Raw genomic sequence first — 23607 nt, 5'->3', positions numbered from 1 at the left:
AAATTTATGATAAAATAAAGTTATTTCTCTAATAAAATAGTTTCTAGTAATTTTCAAATCATATTTACAATAATCCTCCACTGTCATTACATTTTTTTTTAACATCTTTATTGGAGTATGATTGCTTTACAATGGTGTGTTAGTTTCTGCTTTATAACAAAGTGAATCAGTTATACATATACATATGTTCCCATATCTGTTCCCTCTTGCGTCTCCCTGTCATTACATTTAAGTAACTATATATTGACCGTCTATGGATAGTATTTTCTCACCTTATAATTTTTACCTTTATTATAAATCTATTTAATGGTATACATTAAAAATCTGTTTAATATTATACAAAATCAAAATATCCTTCAGTTAAACTATAATCCCTAAAATAATGTGCTTATAACTATTTAAAGATAATTGCTAATGGTCCATGTAATTTATTTCCCCATATTTTAATAAGACAATGTTTGTTTTGATTTGAATAGCATAAGATTCAATTTCATTATTATTTCAGCATACTACAATATTAACTATAGAAATAAAATTTATTTGTGGGCATACAAAATTAATATATTTTTAGCTTTTTAAAAAAGTAACAGCTTTATTGAGATATAATTCATACAACATGAAGTTCACTCTTTTAAAGTCTATAATTCAGTGGTTTTAGTATCACTAAACAGAGTTGTGCAACTATCACCACTAATTCCAGAACATTTTCATCACCGCAAAGTGAGACCCTGGTAACTAACCATTAGTAGTCAATCTCCATTGTCCTTTCTCCCTAGCCCTTGAGAGCCACTAATATACTTTCTATCTCTAAAGATTTTCCTGTTCTGGACATTTTATATAAATAGAATCATGTGGCCTTCTTTTATAGCTTCTTTCACCCATGTTGTGGCATGTAACAGTACTTCATTCCTTTTTATGGCCAAATAATATTCCATTCTGTGGATAAACCACACTGTATTCATCAGTAGATAGACATTTGGGTTATTCCCACTTTTTAGCTTTTATGAATATCCATGTACAAGGTTTTGCATAGACATGTGTTTTCAATTTTCTTGGGTATGTACTTTGGAGTGGAATTGCTAGGTCATATGGTAACTTTATGTTTAACTTTTAAAGAACTGCCAGACTGTTTTCCAAAGTGGTTGTACCATTTTACACTCCCACCAACAATGTATGAGGGTTCCAATTTTTCAAACATGCTCACCAACACTTGTTATAGTCATCCTAGTAGGTGTGAAGTGGTATCTCACGGTGGTTTTAATTTGCATTTTCCTAATGACTAATGACTAATGTTAAGCACCATATTGTATCTTACTGACCATTTATAGCCCATATTTTATAATAACTATAAATGGAGTATAACCTTTAAAAATTGTGAATCACTATATTGTACACCTGTAACTTATATAATATTGTGCATCAACTATACATCAGTAAAAAAAGAAAGTGAAAAATAATCCACAGAATGAAAGAAAATATTTGAAAATCATATATCTGATAAAGGTCTAGTATTCAGAATATATAAAGAATTCTTGCAACTCAATAATAAAAAGACAACACATTTTAAAATGGGCAAAAGATTTGGATAGCTTTTTCTCCAAATAAAATTAACATATTTTAATTTCAATTCAATTGTGGATATCAAATTAGGCCAGTTTCATATGCATAGATAAATAAAACATGAAATATTGGTATTTTCACGTCATAGATTATGAAGCCAAGGTAATTTATTAATCACAGATATCTGGGGAAGGCATTACTCTAAAAGTCATATACTCAGGGGCTCATTCATTGGAGAAAATTGGATATGATCAGAAATGAATGTAGATTTGACCCAATAATCAAATGTTTATGAATATCTGACAAACCTAACTTTTAAATCTGCCACACGTTGGCTGATATGGCTAGGCATAGTTAAATTATGAAACTGAATCTTTAAGGGATGTATCGCTAAGAACTGCTTAAAGTCTCACACTGAATAGATAATAGAATTTGAGCTATAATGAGAAAATGCCTTATTATTATTATTATTATAGCATAATAATTATAGCTGACATTTTTATGTGTTTACTGCCAGGCACTTTGCTAACAATTTAAAAATACTTCTTCAAGTCTTTCTTTGTACAATGCTACAAGATAAGTACTACTATCATCTTATGTATAAATGAGAAAATAGGGCTTAGATATATTAAGCAATTTGCCCAAAGGCACACAGTTAGTCATATGTTGTAGAGTAGGTTATAAATCTAAACCAGTAAGAATAAAAATTCTATAATTTCCCTACTCATTTAAAAAGTTTTTTAAATGAAATTACTTTAAAGAAATCTGAAGTTAATGGAAGAATTTAAAGAATAACGAAGTGCTTACATCCAGGTCAATCAACTTTTTTGCCACATTTACCTTATTTCATTGACTTTACCCCTAAATATTTTGTGTTTTTCTTAAGAACAAGGGCAAAAATAATTTTTTTACAAAAACACAGTACAATTATCAAATTCAGGACATTTTACATTTATACAATACTATTATTTAATACACAATAATGTTGAAATTCATTTATTGTCCCATTACTGTCAGTTATAGCTATTATAATTTTCACTGAGCTATGATCCAATATAGTGCCACACATAGCAGTTACATGTTGTGTTTCTTTATTGTTCTTTAATCTGGAAGAGTTTATGATACAAATATTTTTGAAAAGTACAGGCACATTGTTTTGTAGAATGTCTCATTGGGGTTTTCTAATGTTTCCTAATGATTATATTCAGCTTATCTATTTTTGGTAGGAATACTCCCTAAGTGATGCTCTGTCCTCCTCAGTGTATCATTATTAGGGGGATCCAGATGCTAGTTTGAGCATTATATGTCATGTGTACTTTGATCACTTGGTTAACTTGGTTTTTGTCGTGTTTTTTCACTATAAAGTTACCATATTCCCATTTGTAATTAATAAATAGTATATAAAATTCTTCTGTTTCTTTTCGAAACTCACCTAATTTTTGATTATCTTTGCACCCTTTGGTGATCCCTACTTCAATAAATTATTACATTTATTTCATAGAATTGTTTCAAAAAAGGTGACCTTGTATTATTTCTTGTACATTTACTAATTGACATTCTTTATGAAAGGAACATTCTCTTTTTCACATATAAATTATCAGTATGGACTCAAGGATTCTTATTTTATTCAATGGTTTAAAATTAATTTTTGTCATTACTTATTTTAAGTGCTCAAACTTTCCAATATTTGGCCACTGTGAGTCCCTTCAAGGGACTACAATTTTTGACAGGCCTGTCATTTCAAGAAAATAAGTGCTGTCTTACTTTCTAATATAACAAGATGGTCCAGCTTCACTCTATACTTCCTCAAACCCAGCCTTGGATTCAGCTGTTTCTCCAAGGTGCACTGATTACTTTTATTTGGAAAAGATATTCAGAAACGAAGGTGCAGATGCTAGGTATGCTAATTGCTTGCAGGGTATTACAGCCCCAGAGCCCAAACTCTTAACCTAAGATATACAACCAACTCTGGGCAAGATAGAAAAGGTGTGTAAAATAAAGTTTGTATGCTTATGCTTATAGTGTATTCACTCAACAAATATTTATAGGCATTGGGCAAAGCATGGGACAGGCGACAGATCATAAAATAGGATTCTAGAACTAACACAAGTTCTTATGGCTCCTCATGTCAGAAGCTAGGAAGTCACCACTCATCCTAAAAACAAGTAAAAAGCTAAACACTATGAAAAATCAACAAATCTTCTTGGATCTATAAGAAAGGGGAGGACATAGGGCAAACCACTGCTGTCAAGATTGGAGAGACAGGTGAACGCAGAGTTGAGGCTTACCAAAGCAGAGACTCAGGAGCAGAAACTGCCACAAATATAAAAATATCTTGATATTTTTATTTTGAAAATAGTGTAAACATTTAGTTGTAAGGGAATAAATATCAAATCGGCCTAGAGTAGTTGGTAAATGTATAATAGGGGAGATGGGACTGAATGCTTCTTAAAGAAAAAGTTTTGATTTTCATTATTGGAGTGAAAGAGTATTATTCTAGGCTGAGAGAAACATGAGTAAAGGCAGATAAAATGGCATGTCTATGGAGGGTAAACTTTATTTTGGAATAAAATTTAATCTGTTTTGTTTAATTAATTTAGGTAGATTGAGTCCAATTTTCAGATTATGAAGTATCCTGAAAACCCAAAGTATATTACTTCGGGCAAGAAGAATCTATTATAAATTCTTTAGCAGAAGAGCAATATAACAAAACTATTAGGACATCAGACACATTCATCTTTTGCTGTTGTGTGTTTTTTTCATAAGCTTCCTTTTTCAAATGTGGAAATTGTCTAGACTTGCTTTTTGTTATTCAGCTGGAAAAAGGTAAGGCTAGAGGAAAACTGACTGCTTGACTGACGAATCCCTACTTTTAACCACTGTGGTGCAGATTGCAACCTCTCCACCAGAATCCCTTCTCACTCCCATCCATGCTGGTTCCATGACTGACCAGCTGTACTGCATTTCCCAGCCTTCCTTGCAATTAGGACAGACCATGTGACCATGTTCTCACCAATACATTATGAAAGGTCTATGTCAGCTGGGGCCTGGACATGAAGGCTTCTATTGTACAAAGGACCACAAACTACAGGAGATGTAAAGAAAGAACTTAGAGGGAAAGCAGATCCCAGAATGACCCTGTGGAGCACAGCCATTGTGATCTCTTTGTCATTGAAGCCTGGCCTTACTTACTGTGCTATATGAAAATCTTCCCCTTCTTGAAGGGCATCTATCCTTCATCATTTGTTATGATGACAAAAGAGTTGTGCCAGACAGAAGCTACACTGATCTGGGAATCTTTAATTTATACTGCAAAATTTACTCATTTTAAGTGTACAATTTAAAGGTTTTGAATACATTTACTGAGTTGTACAATCAACATTTTCTAATGTTAGAACATATCTATTACTCCAAAATATCCACCTACTCCAGACATGGATTTGCTTTCTCTGTTCATAGTGATTCTATCAGAACCATCATCTAAAACTTTCATAATGCCTGATATAGTGGCAACTAAAATATCCTGCTTAACATTGCCTCAAACCAGGGGCCCCATTTATGGCAAAGACATGACAATGGGTGCCTAAAAGTGGAATCAACTGGTCTTTATACCTCACTATTTGGAATCATCTAGCCTAAAAGAATGAGAGAAATAAGCTAAGCTAAGGTGCCAGCTTGGGAATAACATCATACAGGCTTGCTGTCCTGTCCTCCACGATGTAGTACTTGTGTTGAACTAACAGCCAATTTTCAGTGTCCTTTCTCTAATAACTAGAACATGGATCTAGAAACAATGAGATAGGAATGAGGGAGGCTTCTCTCACCCTCTCATCATCACTTCCAAGGGACCACTTGTATCATATGTCCTCTATAACACTCAACTCTAGAATCTGCTACTAGATATATAGCTTGGTTTATTTGTTGTTTGTTTTGTTTTGGTTGGGGGAGAAAGGAGAGAGCGCAGTGGCGAAGAGGAACACATCTACCAGAGGACACACGATAAAATTTCCACTGATTTGAAGCTCTAACTACTGTCTAATTGCTTTCACACTTAGTGCCATTGGAACAGGAGGCAAAATTAGGAGTTACTATACTGACCGGGATGATAAGCTGACTACTATAAAAAGCTATGGATATGTTATATACTATGGGCAAGAAGAAATATGTCTGAAACCTAGGTGATTCCCTGGATGATCTGAATATTTTTGTCTAATGATAATGGTATATGGGTAACATTCCCAAGAAGGGCAAGTTAAACTCGAAGTTCAGACCCCTTATGGATAAAGGTCTAAGCCACATCATTGTTCATGGGCTACATATCTACCAAAGCACTTGCTGGAGATGAAGAATGCCCATTGTGGCTGGTTGAGAAAGAAAACGAAAAATAGCAATTCAGGTTTTGAATTAATTAAGCTACAGTGGCTGGGACTATAGCTTGTTTTATTGCCCTCAAATTGAATATATGTAAAAAGATTCCTGCATATTACCTTGAAAGGGATTTAGATGAATTTAATGAAGGGCACATGGGATTTGAGTACTGCAAGGATCTGAGTTGACTGTATTGGATGCATACTTCTTGAACTTTCGCTCAAATACTCTCTCCCAGTCTTATTACAACTTCTGCTGTGCTGACCCATTTATTGTATCCAGTCAGCTTCACACAATGAAACGTCACAGTGCTTTAGTGTGGACTTGGGCTATGCACCTCTCATTTCCTGTTCCAGGACTGGGCACTTACATATGTGTAATCCAGAAGTGGAGAGGAGTAAATACCTTACAGGGCATCTCTCAATCATTAAATGAGGGAGCTGACTGATAATCTTTCTCTAGGCAAGAAACCTCTGAAGATACATTTCAGACAGTCAATAGGATAAAGCATCCAGTTGCCTGTAGAGGTGGCTGATTATTCCATTGGCCAGTGTAATAAGGATTCTTTATAATGGCTCCCTACTTTGCTCCTTCTGTCCCAGGTTCCTACATTCTGGATTGCACTCCTAAATAAAGTACTTGAATTTAACCTTTGGCTCAAGCCCTGCTTTTTAAGAAAAACACATTGTCAGTTATCACAGGCTCAAGTGGGTACCCAGGTAAATGTGCATGAGAGTTTTCTCACAGAGTGCAGAATAGATTGAAGAAAGCAGCTAAGAGTTCTTGAATTTCCCAAGACAGAGAAAGCTGGTGGCCAACATTTTTCAGCCTCTCAAGGGATACTGAATTACTAAAAAGGCTAGCAGAAGTGTGAAGATTGGAACGAGAATGGCACATTTTTACGTATCAGACAACTGAAGACCATGGCTAAGCTATGAGTATTGAGTGTATGCAGCACAAAGCAAGGATCAAGAAAAACAAGTTATTCCTGAACAGTGACCAGAAAGAACAGAGCCTATCATATAGATCAGACACCACTCCACCTATGTGTTCCAAATCCGCCCCATAAGGCTTTTGAAAAATCACTTCCAGCAGAGTATGCAAACTGGATGGGAGAATACTATTTTTTCCTCTTTGCATTTTACCAAATACGGAGACTTAAACCAGTAAGTTACTGTAAATTAGTAAGACATAATTCTGTCGTCAGTGGAAATAAATGTTCAAGAGCACAATTAATTTCAGATAACTATTGTTTTAAATTCTACACAGGGATTTATACACTGTTTGAAAATATAAATTTCATCTCACTAAGGCTATATACCCAAATAAGATGGCCCATTTTTTAAAATCCCTTTTTTTATTTTAATTTAAAAAATTTTTACCTTTCCATCTACTTCATTTTTTTAACTTTTTATTTTATATTAGAGTATAGTTGATTAACAGTGTTCTGTTTCAGATGTACAACAAAGTGATTCAGTTATACATATACATGTATCTATTCTTTTTCAAATTCTTTTCTCAATTAGATCATTACAGAATATTGAGCAGAGTTCCCTGTGCTATACAGTAGGTCCTTGTAAAATGGTCCATTTTTAGAGCAGATTTTTCTTCATGTTCTACACAAAGATATGCTACCAAACTAACATTCTATCTGTGAATATAAGCTCTATTTAAGGGGATATAGTATTATATAGCTTGTGTTTTGTTTGTTTTGTCAAGTGAATAAACCATGGAGGCATACAGAAGATTCTTAAGCTTTCTTCTTCTTATTACTTTAATGTACAGTTTTAACAATACAGTTATTTTTGTATCTATTGGAAAGAAAACCCTTGGGCTGACCAGTGCTAATGTCAACTTAGTTAAAATGGAAACTACATTTTTCAGATTTACCCACCCTTAAGGTTTAGGATTAGAGCTGACCAACAGAGGAGCCCATATGAGATGTGAAGGTGGAAGGAACTGCAGGCCATTACTAAGAGAAGTTCAGGGGTTATCTTGAGTGACAAGCAGACACAGAAGTCCCTGGTGGTCCCAGATTGCCCTCATACTTCTCTGCTGTACCTCCAGCTCTTCTTCCTGACTGACAGCCCTGCTGACTACCAGGTCCCCAGGCCCAGCAAGAGATACTCCCCTGTGGAGTCACAGAGATGGCAGCTGCACACAGAAAATGGCTTCCCAGGTATCTTACAATAGATACCCCTTTACAGTACCATTTTGAAGGCTGGATGTGCTTAGCTCCTCAGATTTCCCTGTAAGTTCTGACTTATTCAGTCACGCAAGACTTCAGTAGGAATGATTATCGATTCTTTCCATGATCTTCTGACTTCCTCCCTCTCTACGTTATTTCCCAGCTTCTCGCACATTTTAAAGACTGGCTAATCTATACAATCAATTATCCATTCACATAATACTCCTTGTACCTCTGCTTCCCTGAATGAACCCTGACTCATACAAATCCAAACTAATCTCATTTTCAAAGAAACAGACATTTGCTGGGCACCTTTCTTAACCTAGGCATTGGCTTAAATACTAGTAATTCAAAAATCTTCATGATTAGTAGGAATAATTCAATCAGACTTAAATAGGGTCTATACTTTTAAATAAGTGACTTCAATTCAAAATTCATTTCAGAACTTAAAGACACTGATGATCCAAATCTTATCCCATCCTGATAGGCATAATAATGTTTCTGTGTTCCTAGCAGTACCCCTAGCAGTGCTTCCCAAGTCCACTTCCCAAGTCCACTGGGCTATAGCTTTGGGGAGTACAAAGAGTGGTGACCGTAAGTCTGAGCCTGCTTTTACTGGTAGAACAACTCTCACTATTTTATCTGCATCTGTTATGAAGAAAAATATATTACCATGGATCTCTTAAACCCAGACCAGACATTTGAACTGTCATTTTCACCTCTGATTTCCATCAAGGTTCACAAAGCTTTTAAAGGCACTCAGTAATGTATCCTGTATATCAAGATCCACAAAGGCGACGTTTCTGTTCTACAGGGGTGAGAGGCAGAGCGCTGGACTCTTTGTAGTCCACGACCAGGGAGTTCAAAAGCACCAACAAAGGACTTTTATGCAGCCAAGGACTTTTTTCTATGACTTTTATTCTGAGCAAAATGTATTCAGCCAAGAAAGAATGGGAAATAGTGGTCTTAAAATAATTTCTGCAGCAGAAACTGGATTTCAAATGATATAATGAACTAATGTGCAGTAAAGGAATAGAAATAATTAGCTTAGACAAGGCATTTGATAGAGTTGGCAGAAAAATAATTGATCTACATTTTATGTGATTCTTTTAGAAAAGGACTATATGGATAAATTAATAGTCTTTGATAGCTATATTCCAAAATATAGATACATGATAAATACTGGCATATCATTTGTGATACATCATATGGACTTGATTATAATTCAGATATTTGTTCTCTTTATGAGCCCAAGACTAAGCTCTTTTTCATAATGGAAATTTCCATTTAGATGTGCAAATTTTAGTACATACATCTTGTTTATATTTTGGTTATTTATAACTTTTACGATTTCATAGAGATGTTGACAAAATTTACAGAATATAGTCACAAAGAAGTTGTAGCATGCATAAAACATTGGAAGGAGAAATAAATTAGACCAAGATGGGAAAACTTGAAAGAATATGTTTACCTGCTTTGTCAAAAGTTGGAGCTATTCTTTGGACAATCAATTTACACACTCAGGTCATTTATTTAGCTGTAGTATGGAATTGTGCTGATCTCTCCATTCTCTGAATTAGGAATAGAGTTATTGGTTATGAATTTTGTATTTCCTCAGCACAAAGGTAAACTGCTTACAGAGGATGGAAGTCAATTGCTTAGGAAACCACATAGTTCACTATTATTGCCTCATCTCAGGCTACTTCCTGAGGGCCCTTTACATCCTGGTGGTACGACCAGTAGCTTTGGGCTACTACTTCTGCTTCAAACGGAATACCCTTTTTAACCCAATGACTTCACAGCTTTTAAATGACTGATTTCAGTACTCTAAACACTGGCAGTTTTAAACTGTCTTTTGCCTGGAGCTTTGCCCTAATTTTGGTATCCATTTGATCTAGTGCCCTAAATGTAGCTTCTTTGGGACCTCATGACCTATCTCTCCCAGACTCTATCTGATGTTAGTGTCCAACTCTTATTCTGATGTATGCCCCTGTCCTTAAATGTGACTATCTGCTACCCTTAATCGCAGAGTTACAAAGAATAACCATTCATTCATGTTCATTTTTTTCACAGGAATTTATCCTTTGCTGTCCTCAACTTGTCCGAAATATATTATTTCCAATTTTCCAACCAAGTTATTCTTCTAAGTACTGGTATTATAAAACATTTATGCAGTTTTAAAAAGGCACTCAGTAATGTATCCTGTATATTAAGATATATACCATTATTATCCATATTATCATCTTTAATAATAAGTTACAATTATTATTTCAATTTGTAAGCAGAACTATAAGCCAGGACTGTGATATTAGGGACTGAGTCATGTTGTACAACCCCTGGAGCTGTGTAGTGCACTCCACACAGCAGCCGTAGTATGTGCTAGACACTTATAATTCCTTCTTATTTCATCTCTACAATAGCAATACGAGATGGTTGTTATTACTCTCATTTTATAAAGGTAAAATTTAGTCATATGCTCAAAGTCATACAGCTAATAAGGTGTAATCTGGAGTTTTTATTTCAGGCTTGACTCCCAACCTCATGCTTTTGTCATTACACTGTGACTTTGCTTTAATTTTTAAAAATTATAAACAGTACGCATGCTTTAATACATAAAGGATAGAGCTACTGGCTTATGCCAAGTCTTTCTTGTGACTATTTCCTGTATTTCACATTTTCCTTCAATCATTATATATTAAAAGGAGGGGTGGTAAGAGAACACAGCAATCTACCAAACTTTATTCAAGACAGGAAATTTTGGGGGTTTATTTCTAAAGGCAATTTGTTTAGTCCTTAGACTTAGGAAATGCTGCAGTTATCTCTATTATAATGCCACCATCACTGTTAAGGCAGGAATATTTTCAAGGTTATAGGCATATGGGCTGAACTAATCAGCAATTGATTATACTGGTTGTTCTTAGACACCCTTCTTTAGCCTTCCAGAATTGGTAAAGAACACATTCCATGGCCGTATTTGACACATTCATTCACTGGTTGCTCAAAGAGATGAAGGACATAGTGTCAAAAATATTTTGAGGCTTTTCACTCTTTTTTGGGAGATACTCAGTTTAAAAATAACTGAATCCATTCCTACTTTAAAACTCTTTTGAAGACCAATCTGTTAAATCCAAATAAAATAAATAAAAAAGTAAGACTTATTTGAAAAAGTCTTTTGCAATGTACTATGGCTATGTGAGATGTTACCATTGGGGAAAGTTGGATGATAGGCACAAGGGAACTCTAAAAATTTTTGTAATTCTTATGCGTCTTAAAACTACTAAACAATAAAAGTTATTAAAATGTGAAAAATTGATAAAAATCATTTGTACTCATTGTTTTAATTCATTGTCTTTTCAGAATCAGATACATGGTTCTCTCTAGGTCTTCACTAATTGAAATGCCATTCATTGATCACAATACAATTAATTCTGTAATAGTAGTCACATTTATCCATCTAGAAGCTAATTCTAGGAGTGTGGGGGATTAGTGTAGAGAGGAGAAATGAAAAAGGAAAACAGAAAGATAAAACAACAGAGGGTTTCTAATTGTGAGAGAGGATCGTGAGGAACCATGAACAACATGGAAAAATATAATTTTGATTGTCTGAATTTTTGGTAAATTAAGAAATCATTTTTATTCCCCAACAACTGTTTATGGACATCTGTATAGCAACATAAAGAAAAAAGTTTAGGAATACAATTTAAGTTGAAGGTGGAATGAAATTATGGGGCTGAAAGGCACTTCTTTATCATCCTCATTATCTTCATTCTTGTTATCATTTGTCAAATACCTATTTTTTGTCAGGTACTGTTCTAAATATTTACAAATTTTATATTAGAAGCCCTTAGATTCTAGCTAGAACTATACACTTTTTTTTTTTTTTTTTCCGGTATGTGGGCCTCTCACTGTTGTGGCCTCTCCCGTTGTGGAGCACAGGCTCCGGATGCGCAGGCTCAGCGGCCATGGCTCATGGGCCCAGCCGCTCTGCGGCATGTGGGATCTTCCTGGACCGGGGCACGAACCCGTGTCCCCTGCATTGGCAGGCGAACTCTCAACCACTGCGCCACCAGGGAAGCCCTATACGGTGCTTTTTATGAACCCCGACTTGCAGGTGTTAAACGTCCCTGCTCAAGGTGTCCGTTAGTAAGGGAGAGGGTAAAATCTGAACCCAGGCAATCTGCCTCCAGAGTTTGCACACCCGCCACCTGGCAACTCTGCCTTCCTTAGTAAACAGCTAAGAATGGCCTTGCCTTTTGGATACTAAATAATGTAGACCTTCCCTTCACTAACCTGGTACTAAGTTTGAAAGACACCTTTTTTGACAGTTTTAATGTGTTCAGATGTACTGACCTGCCTTCCAGCATTTTCAAATCTTTGTCTTTTTCGTTAGTATAAGAATGGGATTATCATGGACTTGTTAAAATGGCAGGGAAACCTATAGGCTTCTTTTAAAGAGCTCTGACCTAGTTTTGTAAGTGTGAGATGTGCTGTTAAGGTTTAAGGGTCAAGATAAGGGTTTCTTTGCCTTAAATTTGCAAATCTCTGTTAATGAACCTCAATTATGGCCTCTACTTGGTTGCTTCTCTATATACCAGAGCCTGAATGAGACTCTTAGCCCTGAAAAATTTAGAGTTGGAGGAATCTTTAGTCATTTGGTTCAACTCCCTGCTTCATAATAGGAGCATTTAATTGAGTTGAAACTCATCAATCCAAATAACTTGCCAACATAATTACAATATCATGAAAATTAGAGTGAAACGTGTTAATAGAAAACATTGTTCTTTTACAAAAAGTCTTTTGTTACTTTGAATACTGTTAAGTTCTAGGCAGTGTATACCGTAAATGCAGTATTTGAAGTTTGCAAAAAGAGGAATTAAGAGACAAACCTCTAAAAAGGAACCCTTTCACTGTATTAAAATCTTATACAAAATATTTTTTATCTTAATGGGATGGTACAAAGGGAGTAATGATGTTTGTAATTTTTCAACGCGTTTTTAATAAATTCACTTTAAATGTATCTCAAGTGTTTATAAATTGTATTTTTTTTTTTTCTTTCTGTGGCACGCGGGCCTCTCACTGCTGTGGCCTCTCCCGTCGCGGAGCACAGGCTCCGGACGCGCAGGCTCAGCGGCCATGGCTCAGCGGCCATGGCTCACGGGCCCAGCCGCTCCGCGGCATGTGGGATCCTCCCGGATCGGGGCACGAACCCGTGTCCCCTGCATCGGCAGGCGGACTCTCACCACTGCGCCACCAGGGAAGCCCAATTGTATTGTTTTAGGGAAACAGATTTTCTCTTAACATTTTTAGGATGGGGTGCAATAACAGTCAACTTGCTTTCAAATCCTGGCTATACATTAGGGTCACATGGAGGATTTAAAGAAAAAAAAAATTAATGCTATGATCTCATCCCAGGCAAAATACATCAGAATCTCTTGGGTGAAACTCTGTCAATGCTAATGTTTGAATGCACCTTCCTCCCACCTAGGTGACTTTCATGATTCATACCTTCTTCTCTTTCTTACTTACTGACCTCCAACTGTGATGCCTTTCTATGCTTGTGAAAATATTTACAGGGTTCTCCCAAAGGCCTTTTCTTTTCCTTTAAAAAATTTTTATCTTTGTGCATTTAAATATACTTATACTTCAATTATTTGGTAAATTGAATCTTGAAATTTTCTTAATAATACCTTGACCCTAGTTAAAATTTTCCTTCATTTGCACTTTCCCAGTCTTTTAAATCTTCCTCTATTTAGCATGCATTTGGTTATCTTTGTGATTTAATTATAAGCTTTTAGGTTCAATTTCCAATACATTTTATATAACTTTCCAATAGTATAAAGCATGACAAGATTATCAACAGCTATCTGCTGAACTAAATTGAATTTGGAAATTTGATAATGTTTACAGTAGGAAATAAATGTGGAGAAAAAACACAATACCTCTTCCTTACCAAGGTATTCTTTTGTTTCTGGTTCACTTATATCCTACTTTTATCATCCTTTTGTTGAAATTTCTTAGGGAATAAGTCCAGTTTTGAAATAACTTTTAGAAATATATATGTAACATAATATGTATATATATATTTAAAAAAAATTTTTTTTTCTCCAGATTCATCTCAAGTTTAACCTTCTCCATGAACCTTTTCCTAATGCTGTTCTACCTTCCCTCCACTTCCAGAGTTGATTTCCTTTGTGCTCCCACAGTACACTGTACAAATTGGTCACTGTCCTCATTGTTTTTTTTAACAAAACGTCTGCTGCTTGAGGGCAGGGATTATACTTATTCATCTTTGTATATCGAGAACTTGGAACTCAGTTGTCATGAAAAAAAGTTATTTGATTAAAAGGATGGAAGATTCTGTGGCAAACAGCCTATGTGTATTGTTGATCTTGTTCAATTCACAGCTGTATTAGCAGTCAGGACCCAATTTCTCTCTCTCTGCAGAGTCATCTGAATTAGATGACTCTGCAGCAAATAGGCCCTTAGTTTGAGGCTCCTGTGCAGGGTTTCTAATTATATTGCCAATTTTCATCTCTTTTATAGATATTTTGTTTTTTTGAAGGATGATTTTGGGGGATAGGAAAATTTATATAGTACCATGCATAGTCCAAACAAGTAATTATTAGAAACCTGGCTTCATAAGGGAAACCAGTGTGCATATGGGATGATTTGTTTCAAAGAGTGATACCCCTCTTGTAATTTTCTGTGTTTTCTTTGCTTTTACCTGATATTTTTTGATGCTAAGTAAAGCCCTAGATTCTGTTCTTACATTTCTCTTTCTCAAAAAAAAAAAAAAAAGAAATTGTTCCGTTCTATCTCTGTGCTATGCACAAACTTACATGAATTTTAAGGCATACTTTACTTCAGAAACCTTGTAAAATTTTCTGCTACTTATTAACTATAAATACTACCTATGTTTTTCTATGGTGATTTATTTGTATCAAACTGAAATGCAATGCTTTTGCTTTATATGTGCTATTTGAAAAAGAAACTGCCTATTTAGAGTTAACTCTAAAAACTGGTATCAATACAAATAATTAGTATCTTAAATATACTTTTTAAAAATTGTCACTCGTTTTTATTTCTTATCTGTTTGTGATGTTCTTCCAAATCATTATGAGAAGAGTCTTAGAAATCAAACTGAACAGCAAACTGTGTCTTTCAAAGCTTCACAAACCCACCTTTTTATTTTGTCTTGTGCTGTTATGTAAAATTTGCCCTAGCATTTTGCTCAGCAAGATGGCAATTATTAACAATATATTTCTCTAAACTGTTGCCGCAAAGCTATTATTCACGCAGGGTTACAACCGAGTTAATTTTGGAAGAGAGCTGTTCAAAGAGGCCCAGAACTGTTGTGCTTATAAACACTGCCTTTTCTCTTATTTCTAATTAGTGTGAAATGGTTCCAAACAGGAGTCAGCCCCGCGGAAGTCTGTGTAGCACAAAGCCAGGCTCGTTAACGGACACAGGGAACAGTTTTGTTTTGCTGAATAAATAACTGCGTCATAAAGCCTTTCAAAAGGAACACAATCTGATTTACCATGCTCCTTAAATGTTGAACGTTGTTTATGCGCCTCCAAGTCTTCTTTATTAAAATTTAAAAGGCCTATTATTATGACAATGTAGATGATAGGTTTGCAATGTTCCCTGCAGTAGGACTGTACACTTCCCTAGTAATACAATTTCCCCTTCTCTTTTTATTTTATAAATTTTTATGTTTTGTTTTGTGTGTTTCGGATGCATGACGACCCTTCTAAATTTCACATTATACCATGAAAGTAATTTTGCTAACAATAATTACAATATTGTAAGAACATCCATTTATCACTTTTTCTACAAAATTTGGTTTATGTTGTATTACAGATTACGATTTTCTTCCAATAAAAATTCCCAACCCATATTGTTAGTAATTTGTATGTGTGTTTAAAATGGTGTAAATATAATTCACAACTGGAGACCTTCCGACATTTGCATTAGAGGAGTCAATTGGACAATTGCATCTGACTGAGAATATAACTCAGATTTCCCATTTGGTATGCACTATAGAAAAGCCCAGACACCTGACTGTATATTACTAGACAAATCATACAAATTGTGGTCTTATGTTTGCCCTGGATCACTCAGTAATGATGTGCAAAATTTCTGTTTCTTCTTGGGAAACAAATATGCCTTATGTTTTCTGCATCCTTCCAAAATGCTTAGCATATTTCAAGTACACAAAGTGGGTGGGTGCTCAATGAATGTTTTTTGAATAAATTTATGAATGGATATCAGCAATATTGCTCTCCTCACTCAAAATAACATGAAAAGCTAAGTTGCTTTAAATGAATGCATTTAAAATATGCTTACATGAAGTAATATGTGTATTACTGTATTATGTTTACTGTCTAACTGTGGAATGTCATTCACTGTTGTACTCTGAGATACAAAGATGTTTCAGATTCAGATCAGAGAATACTTGAGAGATTATAAAGTCATAATCCCTTATTGCCTTGACGTTGAAATTGTGCATTCATATTTAGGCAGGAATCACAAAATTTAATTCTAAATGTGTTTTTCATTCTGAAATCAGTGGAAAATTTATTTAACCAGTAAAATGCTAACTGCTATGGAAAGTAAGGCTCACTGAAGTGGTCTGGTTAAAAGAAAAGAGTGCCAAGAGAATGTCAGTTTACGTGGTCAGGTGAAAATAAGCATTCAGAAGCCAAGGAGCAGGTCTGATACTTTTCCCCCCTCTTCTGATTTTACTTACTCGATCCTAAATTCCAAGATACTTTCTTTTTCTATCTTTGTTAGCATTATCATGATCTTTTCCTTACTGCATATTCACAAAAGCCAAAGAGATGTTTTAAGGAGATAAACAGTAGCTATAGGTAAAGCTGTAGACATAGATTATTTTTAAGAAGATATATATATATATATATATATATATATAGGTACACACACACATATATGCATATGTTATGATTTGGAATATTGTTTAACATTAACTTGTAATTATTTCCCCTGATAGTCTTGGTATATAGTTTATTTTTCCTGTGTTTCAGCTGTATGCTCTGAGGAAAGGGACGAAATATTGCTTAAAGAGCAGAGTATCAGCAAAAACATGACCTGAGAATTTTCCACCTTTCACACTGATACTTCCCACAGCAAAATTTCTCAATTCCTGCAGTGTCTTTTTTTTCTGCCCCTGAAATCTCAGTAGCTTCAGCACTCTACTCAGAGGTCTAGAAAAGAGTTTCTTCCTATTAAAATGTCACATTTAAAGATGGGCAAATCAATTTAAAAAAATAGAGAAATCTACATGAATTAATTTCTAATTAAGAATTAGAAAAATCGACGTGAGTTGAAACTACTGAAGACAAACAGTACCTTCTTCCCAGATCGTAAGTTTTCATATATTTGTTTGACACTAGCATCTCTACTTAACATCAGGCAAATAACCCATCTTCTAACCTAACCAACTCTGCTTTCACTGAAACAAGTTGAATTTGTAGAGTTAGTTCTTATATGTTCATATGTGTGTGTGTGTGTGTGTGTGTATGTTTTGACCAGGCTAGAAGACATCTCATTTTTTTGTTTTTTTTGTTTTTTGTTTACTTTCTTGCCCCCTTGTGGAGTTTTATTACTCCTTCATTAATAAAACCAGTATATGAAGGGGAAAACAAACAAGATCCAGTTTTTATCTAGAATGTCTTTTTGAAACACTAAAAGTAGAACAAATTAAGAATAAGTCAAAGTTGGAGCTAAATAACCACACAGAAAAAACTAGCTATTCTTTTTACCTTCTGATTTCACCTTTCAGTAGTATTTTAGTTAGTTCTCAACACTGCCTGATTAACGTGCTTTTCATGAAGCATACAGAATTTTTGCAAGATATCAATTTACTAAAGCTGAAATTAGGTGTCAATATGCTATGATCTGGTGGTAATTTAGGAAAAAAAATAAGAGAACAAGTAATTTGTTACTTCCTTTATGACACTGGGATATACCTAGAGTTCCCTTTCTAGTAATGTGAAAGTGTTCATTTAAGTTTCACATTAAGAGGGCAATCCTGGGTGAAAGTCAAGCACTACATATCTTTAACACTGTCACAGTGGAGGGCTCATAGATGAAAGAAATGCAGTGAGAATTCACCACCTAATGCTCCTCCCTGTACCATAGGATTCCCTTACCTGTAGTTAGCCTAATTAAACTGGATAGGGGACTGTTCTTAATTGGTTCCCTGCTCTATTAAGTAATGCAGATTTTTTTCCTAGCTGTATAAGGAATCTTCCCTTTTTGGTCATACTCTGTATGACCTGGAAATTATGCGTTTCTGCACTTCCATGCTTTTCTTTATTCCCTTCCTTTGAAATTATGAATATTTTCATTATTTATCACACTAAATAACACTACAGTCTCATAATTTAGATGAAATTTATCTGAGTGAAGGACACTGTTTATTAGATTATTTAATTTCCAAATTGCTGTATTGTTAAAATTGTCAATGGTACTAATGGAGTTTTAATATGTATTGAATGCCTGCTTTGAGCTACATATTATGCTGAGCATTTTCTCACTCATTTCCTCAGTTGGTCACCCCTATGATGGTGGTGGTAGTATGATCTCCACTTTAATCCCTGAGATAAGACATATAGTATTAGACATTCAATATTTTAACCTGGGACTACACAACTTCACAAAATCCATTTACACCATGTTGTCTAAATATAACACATTATTAAAATGTCTTTCCCACATTGGTCAACCCAGAGATCCATCCTGAATCCATTACAGTTTCTAATGAAAACAACAACAAAAACTTCAAATCAATAATTTTTCACTGTTTTATTATCACATTTAAAAAAATCATGCACTGTCACTTATTCTTTTCACATATGTTGTTGTTGTCTTGGGTTTTTGTTGTTGTTTTCATTAGACAGTGGTTGCTGTTTTGTTTTGTTGATTTTATATTTCTTTGTTTTGCTTTTGTTTCTATGTTTACTTTTGGGAGCCCAAAGATTCTTTATGCTCTGGCCTATAACCAAGTATTCTGATTATGTCAATTTTAATATTTTTATTCTGTCCTCCACCCCCCTTCCCTCCTTCTTCCTTTCTTCTTATTACCAGAAAACCTATGGTGATGACCCAAACCAATCCCCTGTTTAAGGTCTTGAGTTTTCATCAGGACTGAGATTAGAACCTGAATCTTCTGATTCTGGGATAACTGCTCAAACTACCTAAACTGTTTTGCCTTGTGTTTTTGTTCACTTCGGTTTGGTTTGGTTGTTACAAATGTTTGTTGTTTTATTTATTTTTCCTAATACAAAGATCACTTTAAAAAATCAATTTAAGGGCTTCCCTGGTGGCGCAGTGGTTGAGAGCCCGCCTGCCGATGCAGGGGACACGGGTTCGTGCCTCAATCCGGGAAGATCCCACGTGCCGCGGAGCGGCTGGGCCCATGAGCCATGGCCGCTGAGCCTGCGCGTCCGGAGCCTGTGCTCCGCAATGGGAGGGGCCACAACAGTGAGAGGCCCGCGTACCGCAAAAAAAAAAAAAAAAAAAAATCAATTTAAATAGCACTGATGGTGTAGATCATAAACTATTCTTTCATATAAATCCAAGCGTTCTAGCCTCTTAGACTTCAAAGAGATTACTGTGTTCTAATATCATTATGTGGCTTGAGAAAATTTTAAGAGGCAACTCTACATGTTATAGGACTCAAAATCTAGCCAATAATGTTCATCAACATTTTTTTTCTTATGTTTACAGAATGATGAAGATTTGCTCTCAGTGGTGGGGTGCATTTGTTCTCAAATGTTCTGATATTTTGTCAAAATGGAACATTTCCATTTTGGCTATAAAACAAGTGGAAATTTCAAATTGCAGCAATAAACTTCTGTCTGTCAATATTTAAAAGATCTATACCAGATTTGCATGCACCATTGTCCTCCTTGGTAATTATTCTGTAGGATCAAAATTCATAACTGGTGTGATGTACAGTACTGTTGCCTGGCTTAGTTGACTGTGATGCTGGTGTGAAAGTATTGCAGGAGAAAAATGTAAATTCAGGACTCAGGTCACTTTCCATATTTTTCACTAGCTTAAAAAAACTAAAAAAAGATAACTTCTGAGGATTTTTCCAATATATTGATAGTGTGATAAACACTATATTATTACAAATGGCTACCACTATAAATAGAAAAGCAATACATTGGTATTTGAGCAAAAGAATAGCATCCAATCTTACCATATTATAATATTAATAATTAAAATTTTGGAAAGGTTGGTAAACAAAACTAATTTGCCCGTGTTCTATTTTATTTTAAAAAATCATATTTTAAAAAGTCTATTCTATGGTTTCAAAATTGAAGCCATCAGCCAAATATGCTATCATTTACAACAGATGTGCAAAACACCTCAGTACAGCTGTTGCTTAGCAAGGCCTACTGGTTTGTGATATGTGATAAATATGTGATATTCTGGATAAACTGAATATTCACAAAAGCTCCTTTTCAATGAGTTGTTAGTAATGAACTGAATTTTTTTATTGTCTATAATTATAAAACAAAACTCCATTGACATAATTGTTGTTTTCTTTCAAAGTATTATTTTTTAAAGTATAGAACTTTCTTTTCCCTAAAAAGTCACACAAATAATTAGAAGTGAAGCTAGGATTCTAATCCCTGCAGCCTGACCCATTAACTAATGTACATGTTGCTTATTCAAGCTGATTATTTGGTAAACTGACTGCCTGTTATACTCACTTGCTGTTTCCTTTGGCTTCTTATGTGGTAACAAATACTTTGGATACGAGTTTCCAGCACAAACAAGAATTTCAAATTATCTTGAAAATACTATTTATCTTAAAGATTTAGATGCCAAAAACAGAAACACAAGTGAATTGTTTTAGGCCATTGGGTTGATTATGGCTAGGAAACTATTTTCTTGTGTTTCTAAGGTTAGACTGAGAATAACATTTCATTTTCAAATGACAAAAGAAGGAAATAAGACCAAACTTCCAAAAATCAATTAATGAGCAAATATTAAGAATAACTGGAGCATTTATTAGCAATGTGATATAAAAATACTATAATAGGGCTTCCCTGGTGGCGCAGTGGTTGAGAGTCCGCCTGCCGATGCAGGGGACACGGGTTCGTGCCCCAGTCCGGGAAGATCCCACGTGCCGCGGAGCGGCTGGGCCCGTGAGCCATGGCCGCTGAGCCTGCGCGTCTGGAGCCTGTGCTCCGCAACGGGAGAGGCCACAACAGTGAGAGGCCCGCGTTCCGCAAAAAAACAAACAAAAAACACCTATAATAATTACAATCAGTATTTGAGTACTTAAAATGTACCAAACATTCTATGGAGTGCTTTATCAATTTTCCATATTGACTTCTTACAACTCTATGAAATAAGTATATTACTATGCAGTTTCCATATGAAGAAACTGTGGTTTGGATTGAAGATAGTTATGGTCTGAATGTTTATGTCCCCTCAAAATTCATATGTTGATACCCTAATGCCCAATGTAATGGTATTATAAGAGTGTTTAGGTTATGAGGGTGGAGCCCTCATGATGGGATTAATGCTCTTATACACAAGACCCCACAGAGCTCCCTCGCCCCATTCACCGTGTGAGGACACAGAAATAAGGTGCTGACTATGAACCAGGAAGAGAGCCCTCACCCAGAATACAATTATACTAGTGCCTAGATCTTGGACTTCCCAGACCCCAGAAATGTGAGAAATACATTTCTGTTGTTTATAAGCCTCCCAGTCTGTCATATTTTGTTGGAGCGGCCCAAACAGACTAAGACATGTAGCTCTCCCAATAATCATTATGTACTAAGTTACTGAGATGGAATGTGAATGAGTCAATAGGGTTTCAGAGCTTATCTGTCAGAGCTTATCTGATTAACCACCATGCTCTCCTCATACAAAGCAACAGAACTATCTTTTACTGTATTAGAATATACATGTGTATGTGTATTTAATGAGTTATTTACTACTATTACTATTACTTTTAACACTATTTTATAGATGAGAAAACTGATGCATGAAAAGATTAAATAACTTGTCCAATCTAATCTACACTGCTCTATAAAGAGAAAGAAAACTGGAAGTCATCCTCCTTAACAGTCCATGAGCCCTCCCTCCTCTATTAAGATCTAAGTTCTTCAAACATTAATTTAGTATTTATTATATGTCAAGAACTGTGTTGAACCAATCCTTTAAAATCATTTAGTCAAAGAGGTTTTTTTTATTGTTAGATGAACCAGACACAACCATTAGCTTTTTGGAGCCTCCAGAAAGCTGTCAAGTTTTCACAATGTTCTACAATTCTACCTAGGTATTTACTTTAGTGACCCAAATAGAAGAGCTTATTTGATCAAGTATTTTGTAAATAAAATATGAATACAGGTTGCCAGTTATCAATAAAATAATCTGTTCAAAAATAAATGATTAAAAAAAATCACTAGAAGTAAATCACAGAGTTGGATTAAAATGAAGCCTGTGCTTCATTTTCAGGTTGCCATGTTCCCTGCTCTCTCTGATAAAGATAACACAAGGGATGTGTGGTAGAATATAAGACAGAATTTAAAGCAAAAGCCAATCAATGAATTAAAAATCCCTCTGCTTTCTTAGGACAACTTGCTTGTGAAGAGCATAGGATTCAATGCTATTTTTTTTTTTAATTTTACTTAAGTGTAGACACAAATTTGATTCTGGATACACCTGGTGTCAAATCAACTCAAAACCAAGAACAAGGGAAAAATTAATATCATTTTAGCTAGTCATCTTAATGGTTAACTCCAGTTATAATTTACTCAGTCTTAAATGCCTTAATATCATATGTAGATATGGAAAACTTTTCGACATGATGCTGTTTGCTTAGTTATTTGTTTTTGACCTGGGCAAGACTCTCAATCCTCCAAATAAAATGTTCATTAAGGCTAATTTTCCATTATGTATTATATAACTTCTGAGTAATAAATTAGTAAGTATGGAAAGAAGTTTCAAAGAAATTAAAAATTTGAAGGAACTCCAGCATGTTCAACCTGATCAGCATTTCTAGACTTTATATTTTCCATCCAGAACCTCATTAGGCTCTAGTTGACCAGTAGTCTGATCTCACTTCCTGTTTTCCAGAGGATTTTATGAGTTGAGATTATCCTAGGTCAATAGGATGGTATTACAGCAAGTTGTTCTGGATGAAACAAATCAAGATAACTTCTCACCAAGATGTCTCAAGGAAAAAAAAAAAATTAGCCAATTGCATACCGTAACCTAATGTTACAATGTAAATGTCACATGTTAGAATACACTGGATATGACTAATTGCTTATGGCACAGGAAAAGTTATTGCAAGAGATTTGGAAGAAAGAGAAACAGATTATTGTTACACATCTCGCTCAGTGGTAAGCACACATTTAATTTTTTATTTAAAAAATGTCAAATTAAAATTTGCCAAAACATATTTACAAAAAATGGCATATTTTCAGAAGATT

Source organism: Lagenorhynchus albirostris, chromosome 7, assembly GCF_949774975.1.
Source record: "Lagenorhynchus albirostris chromosome 7, mLagAlb1.1, whole genome shotgun sequence".
In the NCBI taxonomy this organism is placed as follows: Eukaryota; Metazoa; Chordata; class Mammalia; order Artiodactyla; family Delphinidae; genus Lagenorhynchus; species Lagenorhynchus albirostris.
Note: the sequence above shows the minus strand (reverse complement) of the source record.